Source organism: Nycticebus coucang, chromosome 11, assembly GCF_027406575.1.
Source record: "Nycticebus coucang isolate mNycCou1 chromosome 11, mNycCou1.pri, whole genome shotgun sequence".
Lineage (NCBI taxonomy): Eukaryota > Metazoa > Chordata > Mammalia > Primates > Lorisidae > Nycticebus > Nycticebus coucang.
The window spans coordinates 59,999,980-60,017,233 of record NC_069790.1 but is presented as its reverse complement, the minus strand read 5'-3'; the positions used below and the strand labels follow the sequence as shown (position 1 = coordinate 60,017,233).

At 42.3% G+C, this 17,254-nt stretch overlaps 1 protein-coding gene across 1 annotated transcript in view; it reads left to right on the top strand.

Annotated features, from left to right (window-relative positions):
* Window positions 1-8,667, top strand: part of CDK14 (cyclin dependent kinase 14) — a 535,950-nt gene extending 527,283 nt beyond the window's left edge. Inside the window, exon 13 of the mRNA XM_053553550.1 lies at window positions 5,275-8,667. The gene's annotated coding sequence lies outside the window, so the exon portion shown is untranslated. The remainder of the gene's footprint in view (window positions 1-5,274) is intronic.
* The last annotated feature ends 8,587 nt before the right edge of the window (window positions 8,668-17,254 follow it).

Genomic DNA, 17,254 nt, shown 5'->3' with positions numbered 1-17,254 from the left:
CCCAGGCCATGCATGACACGGAAGCACCCCAAGCAGCAGCGTGCAGCTGTGCTGTCCCCCGAGTGTAGGCTGCACGCACGTGTGTGGTGTGTGTGTACACACGGAGATTTAACAGGGAGCACAGCGGGATTTTGAAAGAGCCTGGCTTGTTTTTAATTTGGGTCTGTTTGCTTGCGTTTAGCACTTAAGGGCTTCTACATTCAGTTTGCTCAAAAGAGTGCTGAAGCACTCCTTGCTTATGCCTGGAATCAGAAATGCATGAAGTGCAGCTGCAGAGATAATACATTTTCCCCAAAGGCTTTGGCTGAGCAAATTAGGTGTCAATGGGGTGCCTGCGCAGGCAGTACTCTCTCTAATTAGTCTCTTGAGCCTAGTTGGTGGCGGGTATGCGATGATCTAATCAATTGGTCTGTGTCTGATGGTTCGTGTAAAAATCCTACCAGGCAGACTCTCTCCCACAGGTCACCCACCTGCACAGCGGGACTGCTCATTTTCATTTTTCATCTCTTCCATCACATGATGCTGACAGTTGGTTTTAAGAAAATTGAATCCAAAAAATATCTAGTTCATAGGGCACATGGGTCAGAACAAAGTTGCATTATGGGTACCAGCGGATCCAATTAATTAATATTTATAGCTGAGAAGCTCTATGTAGATATTTCTGAATAAGGATTTTTATCAATCAAATCCAGTTTCTTGTTTTAAAATGTTCATTTCTGGAGAAAGAACATGATAAAAGCTAAAAGCAAGATAGAAATGGCACCCGTTAATCTTACTATTTATATACCTATGAGTGGATGTGTGCACTGTTGAGTTTATAATTCATATTCACTGTTCATTTGTAAGGTGTGTGCAGCATGTTTCGATAATTCAGTGTAAGGGAAGGACTTGTGTTGACACTGTGTTTTGCTTTCCTGTGATGGTGGCATACTCTCTCTGCTTCCCCCTAAATGCCCACCCATCAAATGCATGATTACATTTAGATTTTGAGAAGATGTCTAGCAGTAAACTGGCCTACGTCATATGCATTCATTGAAAATTAAAGCTAGTGCTGGCCAAGGAGAGAGAGAGACATCCCAGACTGCAGGTGGACAGCATCAGGCAGGGTGGTTGGCACCACTGGGGCCCTTGAAAGTCTTCTCTCAGAGACAAGAAAGGCTGTACTTTTCATGGGCACCTCCCTTCTGCTCTCATTATTGGCTCCTTCCATTAAATGTCTGAGCCCAGACCAAAGTAATGGACTTATCATAATCACTGTGTTCACCGTTTATTATCCAATTACTGTTATTATGTATTATCCCTTATTATCCAATTCTGCTTGTGCCCTGGGTTAGGTATGTGATTTTCTTAGAGATTATGCTCAAAGAATCAGGACAGAGTCAAGGACAGACACCATCAGTGGTTAAAAGATGTCTTAAATCAACCCAACAGGGTAGTCCATACGCCATTGGCTATAGTGACAACACAGTTTATTGTTACATGAAATCAAATATACTAAAAGTGGAACAATTTCCTTCAAATACGATGTTATGAAATTAAAAAAAAGAAAGTTTGGCCAAATTAAAAAAAAGAAAGTTTGGCCAACAGGAATCCTACCAACTGTCCTCATCTGAAGGTTTATCTGTGGCCGACCTGCTGTGTCCACGGCACTTTCAGCAAGAGCACAGGCACGGCACTTGCCCTTGGTAAATGTGCCATAGAGAACTCCATAGAGAACACCTTCCACTCCCGAGTGTTCAGATTCTGCTGTTCCACTTCCTGTTCATTCAACGGTTATTTATTTATTTATTTATTAGAGACAGAGTCTCATTCTGTCACCCTCGGTAGAGTGCTGTGGGGTCACAGCTCACAGCAACCTCCAACTTCTGGGTGTAGGTGATTCTCTTGCCTCAGCCTCCCAAGTAGGTGGGAATACAGGTGCCTGCCACAACGCCTGACTATTTTTTGTTGCATTTGTCACTGCTGTTTTAGCTGGCTGGGGCCAGGTTCAAACCCGCCACCCTCGGTATATGGCACCAGTGCCCTACCCAGTAAGCCACAGGCACTGCCCTCAAAGGATATTCATTGAGTGCTCAAACCAGCATGGGCTATGCTCAGGGGATACAGTGCTCAGCAAAATAAAGCTTAGTCAAGAATGTGATGATACCACCTGCTTCCTTACTTGTTCCTTCACAGGAAGTATCTCCAGACCTCAGGAGGGACCAAGCAAAGCCTTTAGTTCAAGAGACCAGTACGGGCACCAGGGCTCCACACTGTTGATGAAAGTGGTAGGGGAAGAGAGAGAAGAGCCAGCCAAGACTACTTTATTTGGGTATAGTTATAGGAACTCCAGGCCCAAGCAAGCAGATATCCAGACAAACCCACAGCTCCCGTCTGGGTGGGTGGGCAGGCTTCTTGGGAGAGCTGGAATCTCAAGTACTATTTAAGCTACATAGAAGAAAAAGGACATTTTTGCCATCTTTTTAATAAAATTCCAAGTTTAGTAGTGGAATTGAGGACTGAAAGAAGATGCCTATGGATAAATGTGCTTGAAATACCGTGGGGACCCGTGCTCCCTCCCGTCAATGTCACGGGCCTGAGTTAGAACGTGTGGTTGTGTGAAGCAGCAGCAGGAGCAAAGCTGTGTCTCCTTCGTTTCCTGGGAAGAACCAGGGTAGGACACCAACTACGAGGGTTGTTCCCACATGATTTTATTTGCTAGGGTGATTATGTGCAAAAACGGAATTTGGATAAAGACATATCTAGGCAATCAAGCAAGAGAGAGAGATGGCCAGGTAAGCCACATGGAGACTGTCCTAGAGACAGCAAGTATCTGCTGCAAGCAGTCTGGATTTAGTGGTCGCGAAGGGCCTCTGTGTGGTATCCGTTCACCACCATGCCTCTCCGAGAAACTTGAGAGAAAGGTATTTGTTTACTTACAATTGAAAAAGGGAAATCTCAAAAAAGAAAAGCTACCCCTACCTCATACCATATATAAAAATAAACTCAAAATAGATCAAAGTTCTAAACATTAAGACTAAAACTGTAAGACTTTTAGAAAAAAGACAGGAGTCAATCTTTATAACCTTGGATTTCACAATGGATTTTTAGACATGGCACCACCAAAGATGTATGCAACAAAGGAAAAAGGGATAAATTGGACTTCTTCAAAATTAAAAACTTTTTTCATCAAAGGAGCCATTCAACATAGTGAAAAGGCCACCTATGGAATAGGAGAAAATGTTTATAAATCGTATTTCTGATAAAAGATTAGTATCAAGGATGTGTAAAGAACTGATACAACTTAGCAATAAGAAAACAAACAACCCAATTTAAAAATAAGCAAAGGACTTGAATAGATGTTTCACCAAAGAAGATATTCATATAGCCAAAACCACATTAAAAAGTGGTCAATATTACTAATCTCTAGGGAAATGCTAATAAGTTCGCACCTACTAAAATGGCTGCAATTAAAAAAAAAAAAAAAAACACACACAAGTGTTGGCAAGGATGTGGCAAAATTGGGACCCTTACACCTTGCTCATGGGGATGTGAAAGGGTGCATTCACTACGGAAAACAATTTGGCAGCTCTTCAAAAAGTTGAACATGGAGTTGCCATATGACTCAGCAATTTGACTCCTAGGTATATATCCAAAAGAATTAAAAATAGGAATGCAGACAGATACTTATACATGAATGTTTACAGCAGCACTATCATAATAGCCAAAAGGTAAGACAACCCAGACATACATCAACTAATGAATGGATAAACAAAATACGTTATATCCATACAACAGAATATTATTCAGCCATAAAAAATAATGAATGCTGATACATGCTGCAACAAAAAACATCTCACTAAGTAAAAGATGCCGGACACATAATAGGCGCCATCTTACATGATTGCATTTATCTGAAATATACAGTATTGGACTTATTGGTAAGTCCATAGAGAAAGAAAGATTAGTATTGCCAAGGGCTTTGGGAAGGGGAGAATGGGAAGGATATAGGGTTTCCTTTGGGGTTGGAGAAAATGTGTTGGAACTATATAGAGATGATAGTTGCACAACATTTGTGAATGCACTAAATTCACTAAATCATACACTTTGAAATGGTTAATTTTATGTTATATGAATTGCACTCAGTTTAAAAAAAAGAATGGAAAGTTTTTATTCAAAAGAAAATTGTTATGGTAAGTAGGGGAAATGAGTAGAGTGTAGGGAGGATGCTATTGGAATGGTTCTTAAGTGTAAGAGTGAAACTTTTTGCTCTCGGGCCAGGATATTGCTAAGGTGCTGCCATGCAGGGGTGACATTCTTGATGCCACAGCCCGTGTGGGCAGCAGCAGGGCACCTGCACCAAGAAGTCTCAAAAAAAGGCCAAACGCCACAGGATTGGACTCTATCCAAGGTTCCCCCTGCATACAGGAAGATGACAGTGTGGCCCTGTGGCTGGGGACATGGAGGTCTGACCAGGCCTCTGTGACCACAGGCTTCTAGGCCTAGAGGATGACATGGCTCGGGGACTCGGTTTGGCTAATGGCTGGATCTCTTGTCAGCCATGTGATCTAAACCTGGGGATGTTTTCCTTCTTCCTGGCAAGACATTGTTTTCCCATCCTAGGGACTCAATGAAAATGCCAAAGGGCTAAACCCAAGTGTGGAGGGGAGCAGAGTGAACATCTCCTTCTTTCTCCTTCCACCATTCACCTGCAAGAAGTTACCATTTTTTAAACAGATGTCTTTGGAGACACGCAGTGGTGTACAAGGTGTTGGGAAGAGCCTGTCAGTTCAGGTCGTGCTGGCCAATTCTCATTCTGGTGAAACTGAAATAACTGATAACAAGCAAGCAGGGAATTATATACAGATGAATTTTTCTTAAGTATCTATGTGATTCATTTTTCTATTTCACATTCATAAAAAGAACATGATAATATGTTCTTTTAATGGTCTGTATGATGCTACAGGCACTTCATTAAGACCAGTATTACTACTAATGATTTGAGGAAGGAAATTTGCTGAGTTTCTTTTTATCTAACTTTGCAAAAGGAAGTTAGACCAATTCATGGAGTTAAATTACTTTAAGAGAAGAAAATGTAGCCAGAACAATTGTTTATCATATTATAGGAATTATTTTGAGTTAGCAGACTATTCTGCCTGTATTTATGTGGTTGTGAGAATGCTGACAGGTTCACTTTGGCCTGACCAATTTTGACATCTCACATAGTTTAGGAAAAATGAATGATGTCATTTTTTAATATATTTACATAACATTTTTCTCCTTTTCTCCGTCCAGGATTAAGTTTTCATCATTCTGGAAAGGAAAAAAAAAAAAAAAAAACCAAACAAACATTAACGAAGTGGCCAATATATGAAGGAAAGCATGGAACAGTTTCCTTTAGCACCCTGTGGTGGATTTCACTTACAAGAAAATTGAAGCTGGCAAGACCCTGTTTTCTCTACAATTTATTTAAAACCTTGCACGCATTTGGATACCTTGTGATTTCCAAGAACTGTGTGAAGATTAAGCTTTGCTTACTGATACGTGGCATGTATTCTTTTCAGTCTTTTGTGTTTGATTTTGTTTGATTTCCCTCTGCAGCGCAGCGTCTCTGTAAAGGTCTTTATGCTTTCACCAGCCATGTCTTAAATGCATTAAGACAACACATTTGGTGTTCGCACTTCTTCAGTAATGTCTGTACTTGAAAGCCACACAGTGGCATAAAGCAATGTGTGTTTTCTTTGAGAGCAGTGCACATTTTGCAACTACCAGGAAGGAAACTTTTTGCTAAAGCAATCCCCTGTCCTCTGACTTGACAACTTGGTCCCTGGCTGCAGGACCCCACCTGTTGCTTACCTTTTGAGGATATTTGCACATGTGGGATTTTTTTTCTTGGAAATAACTGCACATTTATATAAGATATTGGATCTGCTTTGCATTTTCAAGCCACCATAGCATGGCTGTTTTTTTGATCAGTGAAGAAACAAATATTAAATGTTAAAAAACAAAGACAGGGATAAATTGCCTACTTTTCAACCTCTGCTGATTGAGGTGACTTTTTCATGTGGTCTGGGTCTTGTCAACATCTTACTTCTTTCCATCCACTCTGTTCCACTTTGTATTTTCTAAGTGGAGAAAGTGAGGAACAGAATGTTTAAAACTAGGGTGCAAAAGAGTCATACTTGTTGGATGAGCTCTAAAGCAGTCTTGGTTGGTTAAATGCTTAAAAAGCAAATTATGAAATGGGATCCAGTTAAAAGTTTGCTCACTTACGACAAAAGCACCTTCAAAAAATTAACATTAAAAAAAAAATCCCAAACTGATTGGAAGAAGTCACTGGGGTCCTTACTTTAAAAAGTCCCCTGGAATAACTGTTCAAATGCAGGTTTTGGAAACAATGCAGGAATCTTGCTTTAAAGACAGAAAAAGGAAACTCCTTGTTTAAGAGGGGCCTTGGAGGGAGGATGAAGGTGAGCATGTGACTCTGGGCAAAAGTGGCCTAGGCATGGACTGTGCTTTGTTCTGGAAGGAGAGCTGCCTGGTGCGGGCCCGTTCCCAGGAGGGCAGGCTTCGCTGCAGAATCCCCAGTAATAGGGAGGCCAAAGGGCAGTTAGGAAATTTCATCTAAAGCATGCAACCTAGGTCCTCTGAGCACAAATTCCTATGGAAATACCTTTGTGTACTTTGTTTTACATTTCCTATAAGTCAGAAAGGAGAGACTAAGAGCTTGAAATGTGTCACACTTTTTTAGGATCAAGACCAGGAATTATGAAACAGTTTGACAAAGACTTTCTCAGAGAGTCTGGTGAGGGAAAAGCTTTTCTGTAGTCAAACCCAGTACACTTAGAAAACTGGGCTGAAAAGTCCTAAACTTTAAAATGGTACTATTTCTGGAGTGAGGCATGAGGGGGGATGTCAAGGACATAATTCATCCTATCCAAATGTAGCATTCATTGTACATTTGTAAGTGCTAAGCAAAGTATTACTTACTGATTGATTTTTAAAGAGAGCAAGAGACACCCAAGGTTAGAATGTTTACTATTTGCTACGTAGAAATCTTTTTCATTCCTCTTTCATACATTCCAACCCCCTGGAATTCTTTAGAGGTATTTTGATTTAAAGTATACTTCAATTAGGATTGCTTAAAGTAAATATAGGAGGACAACTTTACATGTAATCAAAAACAGGCTTTCCTGTGATTTGTTTTGAATGATTCATTTGGGGGAGAGGCAAGACTTTTGTATTTCACTAAGTTTAAATCAAGATCAACTGATGATTACATCTTGCTATTTAATAAGGTTTCTAATGTGAAATTTTGCAAATATTTAATGTCCAAAGACTTCAATTAGGGCAATTAGAGATACATGACCTTTTCACAGGCAGCTTCTCTTGGGAAGTGAAATACAATGCTACTTACTCCGTGGGGGGAGAAATCTGCTTTATTACAGAGACGTACTTCTCAGACGGTTAGGAGGTTTTGAGCCCCCCCATCCTTGCCATCTGTACAGGGAATCCAGATTTTGGTTCTCCCTCTCTCCCTCTCTCTCCTCTGCCCTCTTTCCTTTTCTATTTGCAATCACGTTCTCCCTCCACTTTTCTCTCCTACCTTCTCTGAGGGCAGTCATGAAAATAAATACGTTCTGTGTTCATTAGCAGATTTATTATTCTATTGAGAAAGCACTGGAATGTTTAGTGAGATTATTTTTATATGAAGGAATAGTTTGAATTCAAACAGCTGGTGAGAATAATAAGAACACCTTAGTGCAGTGATTGTATCAACAGGACATCACTGCACAGGCAGTATTCTGAGAGGAGATTTGAGATTTAATTTTCATTCTCTTAAGAGAACAGTTTGGCTGACTTAAAAATACAAAATACGTAGGACATGTAGTATGCAGCAGAAAATAGGGGACAGAAGGCAGAGGTGGCTGTCCATCCACTGAAGCAAGGGTGAGAAGCTATTTCTATCTCCCAAGAGTGGCGAGAAGAGTTTCCAGGGGAGCCTCCAGGCTTGCAGAGAATGCAAGGCCTCTTGGTATCCTTTCCTCGGTGTGTATATGACAGCCAGTGTAATCAGTCCCCTAGGTTATGCCTCTATAGAAGATACTCATCTGTGGATATTATTGGTTTTGTAATCTTTGTTATATAAAAGGATGTTTAGGCTGTACATACCGGGGTAGATTATTGCCTGCCTCCTATACATAGGAATATGCTACATCATCGCGCATAACCTCCATCTCCTTTACTGGCTTGTAGGCAGAGAAAACTATATATGTTACTGCCTTGTCATTTTCTCATACACCAAAAAAAGAAACAAAAATAGAAAAAAACCTCAATAAAATAAGCAATCTCCTATTCTCATTCCTTGTCCCACAGCAGCATATTTTAGAGACATATACAGACTCTACATTCTCTAGTTGGGAGTGGATTTTTTAATCTTTTTTTTTTTCATATGATGCACTGAGATTGTACTTTCTAACAGGGGATTGGTACCGAAGAAATGTGCTAGCATCATTCAAAAAACTATTATACTTCAAAATGACATATAGCAAGGAGAATGGAATAATAACATGTTGCATATTTGTTACTCATTGTAATTTGTCTGTATTATGAAAGATGTAATGGTTTGTCAGCTGTCACTGTTGTTTTCTTGTAACATGATATGGAATAAAGTATAGCAGAATCTCCATATATCTTCTTGACACATCTTTCTTGAAGGGTACCTTGAAGGACCATACACCATACCAAAAAAAAAAAAAAAACCATTGTCTTAAAAACTCTTCAATACAACTATTCTTAAAAGAGTGAAATAAGATACCAGACACACTATGTGGGAAGGAGCGAGTTACCTGAAACATTCCAGGACTCTGTTAAACCCTCTCCTTTCCTTGACTTGCTATGCCAGGTGTACGCAAAGGAGTAGAGTCGTGCAAAGCAGGCCCTGAGCTGTAGGATCTGCACGCTCCTCTGGCCCCTTACTGATGGTCACCACATGTTCTGCCCATCCCAGACACATCTGGAGCCCTTCTGGTTTTGTTTAATGACAATGCTATTTATCTGTTATTGGCTATTTTTCGCACATATCCTAGGATGAGGTGAGTAGATTACCCTTCACTGAATAAAACCAAAGCCTCAGCATGCACATATTCTGCCAGAAGTATTACTGTTCTCTACTTCCCTGAACACTGTTTAGGGGATGTCTGCATCTGAATGGGCAGGGATCCCACATGTGGATTGACAGTTGCCAGCCTGGAGGACCAGTCTGTTTTTCATCATTACCTTCTCCTTCTTGTCAGATCTGTCATAACCCCGTATAAACCCCTATGATTTGATAAATGGCTAATTTATTTAGATAGGTCATCAGTTTATAAATAGAATATTTGTGATTTTAACATGTTTACAAGCTCATCCCAGGATCCTGGCTTTCTTTTCTTTCTTTTTTTTTTCATTAAATCATAGCTGTGTACATTAATGTGGTCATGGGGCACCATACTGGATCCTGGCTTTCTCTTGAGCAGATCCTAACCCACCAGGAGCAGCTCCCTGAGGTTTTCCTTCCCCTGTTCTTCTCCTGTAACCTCTGTGATTTCGTAGTTTGTAAGCCCTTCTCAAAGGAAAGTTCACACAAAGTGAAACTTAAGTGCTCTCAGTGGATGCATATTCCATGTACTCAAGAAAAGCTCATGAAAACCACCACATCTTCAGCCCCCAGCTGCTGCTTCTGTTTCCCGTAAAGCAGTAAGCCATCTATACCAAAGGCAAGTGCACTTGCAGAAAGTCAGAGCCACCACCACGGGATCCCAGGAGACTGTACAGAGGTAGACTTCACAGGAGCCAAATTTGAATGGGAGCCATAAATTACCCTGGCAACTGATTAGAATTATAGAAGCATGAAAAAAATAACTTTTTCCAGGGAAGTGTTTTGAGGGAGCAAGATGTTGGGCGCTGTTTCCCTTCCAAACTGCTCAGGTGGCTCGTGTGCCCCACTGTGAGCTCACTCCCAGCAGCCTCCATGGCAAGCTCGCATTTTTTTGGACTGTGCTCCTAGGTTGATTTAATTACATGAGCTTTTAATAGAAGAAAGAAGGGTCTGGAGGGCTGGTATCTACAAGAGGCCAAAAAAACACCTTTGAGAAATATTTTTAACTTTTAAAACGTGGCAGCAGAAATCCTCCCGGTTCCATAATTGCCTAATGTTGCTGTCTTTTTCAGCGGAGGCCATTCCGGCTCTGCCAGGTTGGAAGATGTGCTGTGTGCTCACGGAGTTGGGAGGGCGCCGCTCCTATAGTTGCTGTTGGCCTCCAGAGTAAAGAGAAACCAGAGGGGAAGGTGTCGGAGCAACCTTGTGCCACTGGGTTAACACGTACAGTTGCTGAATAATGACGGGCATTGTAAATCTCTGCAATGAGAACCCCACAGTGGCCCAGCAGCCTGCTGCTACCAGTGGGTGGTGGCGTTATGGGCATTAGCTTTGAGAAGCTTATATAGCAGAGGGGGCTAGGATAAAGGACACAAATCAGGGAAAAACTGACAAGATTAAAAAAAAAAAATCTAAGGCCTCGTATTTACTGTTCATCCCCCATGCTCTCCGTGTGCTATATTGTCTGCGTTGAGTCATGCTGAGAGAGAGCCAGGCACAATAATAGCTCAGAGCAGCCTTGCAGCCCCCGGCCATCCTCTGCCAATGGTGCTGACTGTGCTAGTGGAGAATGGGATTCTGATAGAGTTGTCTTTTTTCTTCTTCCCTGCGAGACCACCAATAATTATGGAGGGCATGCTGCAAAGATAGGGGGTAAGGGTTCCCTGTGGGGGTGTGTCCTGAGAAGTGACCCAGCGGGGGTCCCTGCAGAGGCATGTGCTGCACAGCCCTAGGTGTGCCTGCTGACAGGCGCAGGCAATGCTGGGGAAGTCCAAAGACACACGTTTGAAACATCGGCTCAGAGGTTAAAATGAAACTTAGCTTTATAAATCATCCTGCAGGGAGAAACAATGACTCTTTCCCTGCTCTCTCCATCTTCAGCCAAATCTTGTAACTGGGTACCTTGTTTCCTCAAGGAAAAGCTGTAATCCACTAAGCTCCTTGAGGAAAGTAGGCACAAGTCCTACAACCATCTTCCCCTAACATTTGGGGGATTCACACCCTTGGGTATCCTTTCCCTTGGCCTAGTGGCTCTCAGCCTGACTCTCATTGGAATCACAGGGAGGTTTATAAAGCCCCTCCACCCCAGACCAGTTCATTGCAACAGTACTGAGTCAGAGGCTATGGCATTGGTCCGCTCAGGGAGATAACAGGTGATTCTATTGTCCCGTGAGAACTGCTAACTTTCTTTCCTCCCGCCTGTCTGCTAGTCCACAGTGAGGGTGGGCAATCTTTTTCGGTAAGGGCAAACTGGTGAATACTTACACTTTCCAGGCCAAGCAACCTTTGTCCCAACTACTCACTTTGCTGCTGTAGTGTGAACACAGCCAGGAGCAGGACATAGATCAATAAGCATGGGTGTGTTCCAATGAAACAATTTGTGAACACCGGAATCTGGGTTTCATGTAATTTGTTCACGCTATGTAATACTGACTTACTTTTGATTTTTAAGAACTATTTCAAAGCTTGCAGATCATGTGATAATGTGGTGGGCAGGCATTTGCCTGGGGGCTGTAGTTTGCTTACCTTGGGTTACAAAACGACCCTGGCAACGTGGTAAGCAAGGACCACCCCTAATATTTTCAGGGGCTAAGGAAAAATTAAAAATGTAGATCCACTTGCCATATATCTGAATATTTTAAAATATAAACTCTACTTAAAAAATTATAAATATATTCTATTTTCTTACCTTAACAAATAATGCCTTTATAATGACCTAGAAGGCCATTTACAGTTAGAATTCTTGGACTCCTCAAAGTTCTTCACCAAAATGTGGCTCAAAACTTCCCACCCCTACCTCCATTCACAAATCAAGGGGCTGCACATGAATGTGTGTGGACATCCCAGCCCTCAGACCTACATTCTGTCCATACCTTTGGTAAAACCCCCTCTTCCACCGCCACCTGGCCAGCCATTGGGAGTGAGGTACATGGCCTCAAAGAATGTGGTCTCAGGGAAGACTCCATTTGCAGCTAAGACTCCAAGGGCCTGGGCATCTGGAGTATATGGAGATTATGGGAAAATACCTGTATTTTGCCATATGTAATGTGTTCCCATGTATAATGCACATGTCTTTAGCCCAAATTTTCAGGGGAAAAAAAATCTTTCATTTTAATTATTATTTATTTATTTATTTTTATTGAGACAGAGCCTCACTTTGTGGCCCTTGGTAGAGTGCCATGGCATCATAACTCACAGCAACCTCCAACTCTTGGGCTCAAGTGATTCTCTTGCCTCAGCCTCCCAAGTAGCTGGGACTACCAGTGCCCACCACAACACCCAGATTTTTATTTTTTATTTTTTTGTATAGACAGGGTCTCACTCTAGCTCAGGCTATTCTCAAACTTACGAGCTCAGGGCAATCCACCCATCTAGCTTCCCAGAGTGCTAGGATTACAGGCGTGAGCCACCACACCATGGCATTTTAATTTTTTAATTCAAATTTTTATTTATTTATATTTAGGCACTTTTTTGTATTATAAAGGAATTTTTTTAACATATTCTGATGCAAGAAATTTTATGTAACAAATAATTATAAAACACAAGAGCAGACACAAGGTACAAGTAACTTTATGTACTGGTAACAAATAGTATTACCCATGCATATTGCAAATCCTTATTTTGCAAAATAGTGTGCATTATACACAGCAAAATACAGTAAGTTCCTGATGGGCACAGCACTGTGGATTCCTCAGGCTGAAAGTGAGGAGGAAGTGAGCCTCTGCAGAGGGTCGGAGCAAGGCCCTTTCAGCATGGGAACCAAAATAGGAGGCCCCTTGCTTGGGTCTCATTGCTCTACCCATGAGTGGTAGGAGCCTAAGAACGCCACTGAGTCTTCAGGTCCCCTATGTGTTCCTGTGTCCTGCTCTACTCAAAACTCATAGAAACAAGCATTATCATGACATAATTGTGAGGCAGAACCATTCTAAGGACAGGGAAGACATTTTTTCAGAACATCTCTTGGAATTCAAGGATCTGGCCCCTTGTCATTCATGTACTAGAACAGCTGCTACCAGTTCACAAGAACCAATAATTAAATATTTAAGAATTTTGTGAGCCAGTTCTTAAATCAGGTGGACATACTTAACACCACAGAAGTTGGCAAACTCTACAAATAATTTCCTTTTTTTTCTTTTGAGAAACAGTTTCCAGCATCTCACTGTCTCTTGCCCTCCCTCCTTCTAGCCTCATCTTCCGTCCCTCCTCTCTGCACCAGGGTGGACTCCCCACAGGTCCTGGACAGTCCAGATCCCCTCATGCCGGGGCTCTTTTGTACACACTGTTCTCTCGAACTGTCTAACTGCAATGCCCTTTCTCATTTTTTTTCAAGCAAATTCCTATCGATCCTTTTAAGACCTTTTTCAGAAACCACTTCTGCTGCAAAACATTCCAGATCTCCCATCAAAACAGTTTCCCCTAATTCCATGTCCCCACATCACTTTGACAATAGTAACATAGAGATCTTGCCTTCAGTCTCTGTATCCTGAAGCCTGATAATGGTGGCCAAGGTGTAGAATATATTTAATAATGTTTTAAACAAATGAATCAAGTATTAAAAGATAATGCATATTAAACAAGATTATTTTTCTTTCTAAGAAAGCGGTTAGCTAGAAGCCTTCAAACAATGTGAATACACTATATGCATTCTAAATCTGTGATATGGGATTAGATGCAAGGCACTTCCTGGTGTATGGGAGGAACCAAAGAAGAAAGATCTCTGCTTATCCTTCAAGAGCTCATGGTGCACTGAGGCAGTGGTTGCTATCATTTGGGGAGCTTTCTAAACATTTCTACTGAATTGCTATAGCTGGGGCTGCAGCCCAGGTGTGTGTACTCTTCAAAGTGTCCTCAAGTGACTCCATCAATCAGCTGTGACCATGAGGCACCCTGCAGGGACCTCACGGGGAAGTTCAAATGCAGAGTCTCCTTATGATCTGTTTGCCTCCCTCGCAGTCTCCTCTCCACCCATTCTACATGAAGACTCCATAAGCAGTCCCCAGGTTACAAACAGGTAAGTTCTATAGATTTGTTCTTAAGTTGAATTTGTATGTAAGTTGGAACAGGTACATTTACCTATTATCTGTAATAGCCTCCATTCGTAAGTGTGAATCATATGTCAGTCAGATGTTTGTAACTCGGGGACTGCCTATATTCAATTACAAATTATAGACCCGGCACAGTGGCTCATGTCTGTAATCCTATCGCTCTGGGAGGCCAAGGCAGGTGGATTGCTTGAGCTCAGGAGTTCGAGACCAACCAGAGCAAGAGACCCTGTCTCTCCTAAAAATAGAAAAAACTAGCTAGTTGTTGTGGCACATGCCTATAGTCACAGCTACTCGGGAGGCTGAAACAAGAGGATGGCTGAGCCCAAGAGTCTGAGGTTGCTGTGAGCTATGAAACCACAGCAGGCCACCCAGGGTGACAGAGTGTCTCTTAAAAAGAAAAATTACAAATTATGTGTGCTGCACTTTTACTTTCAACTGTTCAGTGGTTCCTTCTATCCTGCAGAGTGAAGTCCAAGCTCTGCAGAGTAGCATCAAGTCCCCCCGGCCCCTCTCGCATCTCCCCTCCCCTCCCGTCCCCGCTCTCAGTGTGAGAAGTTCTCCCTGTATTTCCTGCCTTGCTCAGATGCACTCGCCCTGCAGCTGGGACTCCTTCTCCCGCCCCTTCAGGTGGCCGCATCCTACTCCTCCTTGCGGACTCATCTTTTGCATCACTTACTCCAGGACGAGGCACCTTTTCCCTGTTGGTTTACTTTTTCTTTTCATTCCTCCCTCCCTCTATGCAGGGGTGTGGCAGGGCCTGGCTGAGTGTTTTTCCAGGACTAGACCAGCAAGACCAGGTTGCACGGCACCTCTTGCAGTTGGACGTGGCTGGTGGCTGAGTTCTAACCAGTGGAAAGTTAGTAGAAGTGATCACCCCACTGCCAGGCCAGGGCCAGAAAGCACCCTGTTCACAGTGGCCTTGCTCTTCCCTTTCTCACCATCCTCATGCAGGTGAACACGGCCAAGTTAGAAGTCTAAGAAGATGTTTAAAAACATGGGGCCGCTGCTGCTTGGAATGGAGCCTCATGATGATCACAAAGTTTCTTCAGAGACTTTGTATGAGTAGGACAAAAACTTCCATTGCAGGTTAACTCTAAAAAATAAAAATAAAGTGATCCTACACCAATGTATTCAAAGAAAAGATTATTGAGTGTCTGCCATGTGTCAGGAGTGTTCTGGGTACTAGAGCTATCGTGGTAAACAACCCTTTCTCATGGTGGGAAAGAGACAGAAAATTTCTAAATATAAAACATAATTTCAAGCACTGATAAGTGCTATGAAAAAAATAGAGCATTTCTACCATAGTGCTCTTTAATATTTTTTAAAGCTACCTTTTACATGTCTACACACCAGACTAGCAGGGATCTTTTTTATCTTTCTATCTCCAGTTCCTAGATCAGTGCTTGTTCCAATGTAGGTGTTGGCTGAATGTATGAAGTTATAAGTATCATGTGCCAGGGACAATGAAGCACTGGGTAGGAGAGAACCAAGAAGGATGTCTCTTCTCGCTGAAAGTAACTCGGAAGGCTCCGTGGAGGAAGCGGCATCTCTGAGCACACAGCAACTGCAGTAGGGCAGAGGTCACCCTAGGTTAAAGGAGGAACATAGTTGAACACAAAAATACAAGAAATGGGGCGGCACCTGTGGCTCAAAGGGGTAGGGCACTGGTCCCATATGCCAGAGGTGGTGGGTTCAAACCCAGCCCCGGCCAAAAACCACAAATAAATAAATAAAAATAATAAAAAGCAAAAAAAAAAAAAATACAAGAAATGCAGAGTGTTTTGAGGTTTTGAGGACAGAGGAGCTCTGCTTAGGTTGGGGCATAAACTGTGTGAGACGAGTGAGGAATGAAACTGAGCCATGGAGAGCCCAATATCCAAACTCTAAAATGTTTAAATTTCACCCTGGATTTCTAAGCAAAGAAATGGCATAACTTGGAGTCGACTTTGGGAACAATCACTTGGCATTTTTCATTTCGTTAAATCATTTTTCATTTCAGCGAACGTCTGTGAAATGCCTTCCATGTGCCAAACTCTGAGCTGAGCACTGCAGGTAATGAAGCAGTGAGAACTAGTTAACAAGGACAACTTACCTAGACATTATTTTAATGCAGGAAAGAGGTAAGTAAAAGTTACAGAACTGGTACAGAGGCAGGTATGGTGTTTGGCTTAGATTTAGGGTGAAGAGGTGGAAATGGGGAGGGAATCTTGGGAAAGATAAATTAGAGCTTTCCAGGGGACCTGGGCAGACTGTCCTGAAAGAAGAGAAAATGCACACAGGGAGATTAAGCAACATCTACTTCCCTCCTGTTAGTCTAACCCCAATTCCAGGATTCCACAGTAAAAAATCAGTTTCTGCATTTTCTCAAAGTAAAGTGGTATTCATTCAAAGTACCTCTCAACTTTTCAAATAACAAATGCCCCTGGGGAATGCTGCCCCCGCCTCAGAGCTTGACCTCCTCCCTCTCAGTCCCCAGGACATCAGTGCTCTTCTGATTCCCCTGAGGACGCCGAGCTCCCTAAGGACGGACGCCTGGTCTTACTCATCTCGCGTCTGTAGCTGACGCAGTACAATTCAGGTGCTTCCCAGGCATTTGAGGTACAAAGAGATTCGTTTTGTGCACGCAGAAAGCACAGAAAGAGGAGCATATTGGCAAGTGTCTTTCTTGTGTCTTCACAGAGTAAAACAAACAAACAAAAAATGCAATTCCCAAGTCTTTCCCATTTTCTGTGAAGCAGTGGAACCCTACTGGCTAAACCTACCTCTGATCTGAATGCTGGAGGTACAGCATGTGGTGTGGTATGGTTGTCTTAATAAGGAGGCTCCAGAGGAAAGCCAGACTTTGGGAGTGTTGGGCTGAATTACCCTCAGTCTCTGTCAATTGTCTGCTAAGAGTACCATGGAATTCAGGTTGGGGAAAGAAAGCATTCTTTTTTTTTTTGCAGTTTTTGGCCGGGGCTGGGTTTGAACCCGCCACCTCCAGCATATGGGGCTGGTGCCCTACACCTTTGAGCCACAGGCACCACCTAGCATTTTTTTTTTTTTTTTTTTTTTTTTTTGCTAACATCCAGGTGAAGTGGCCAAAATTGAG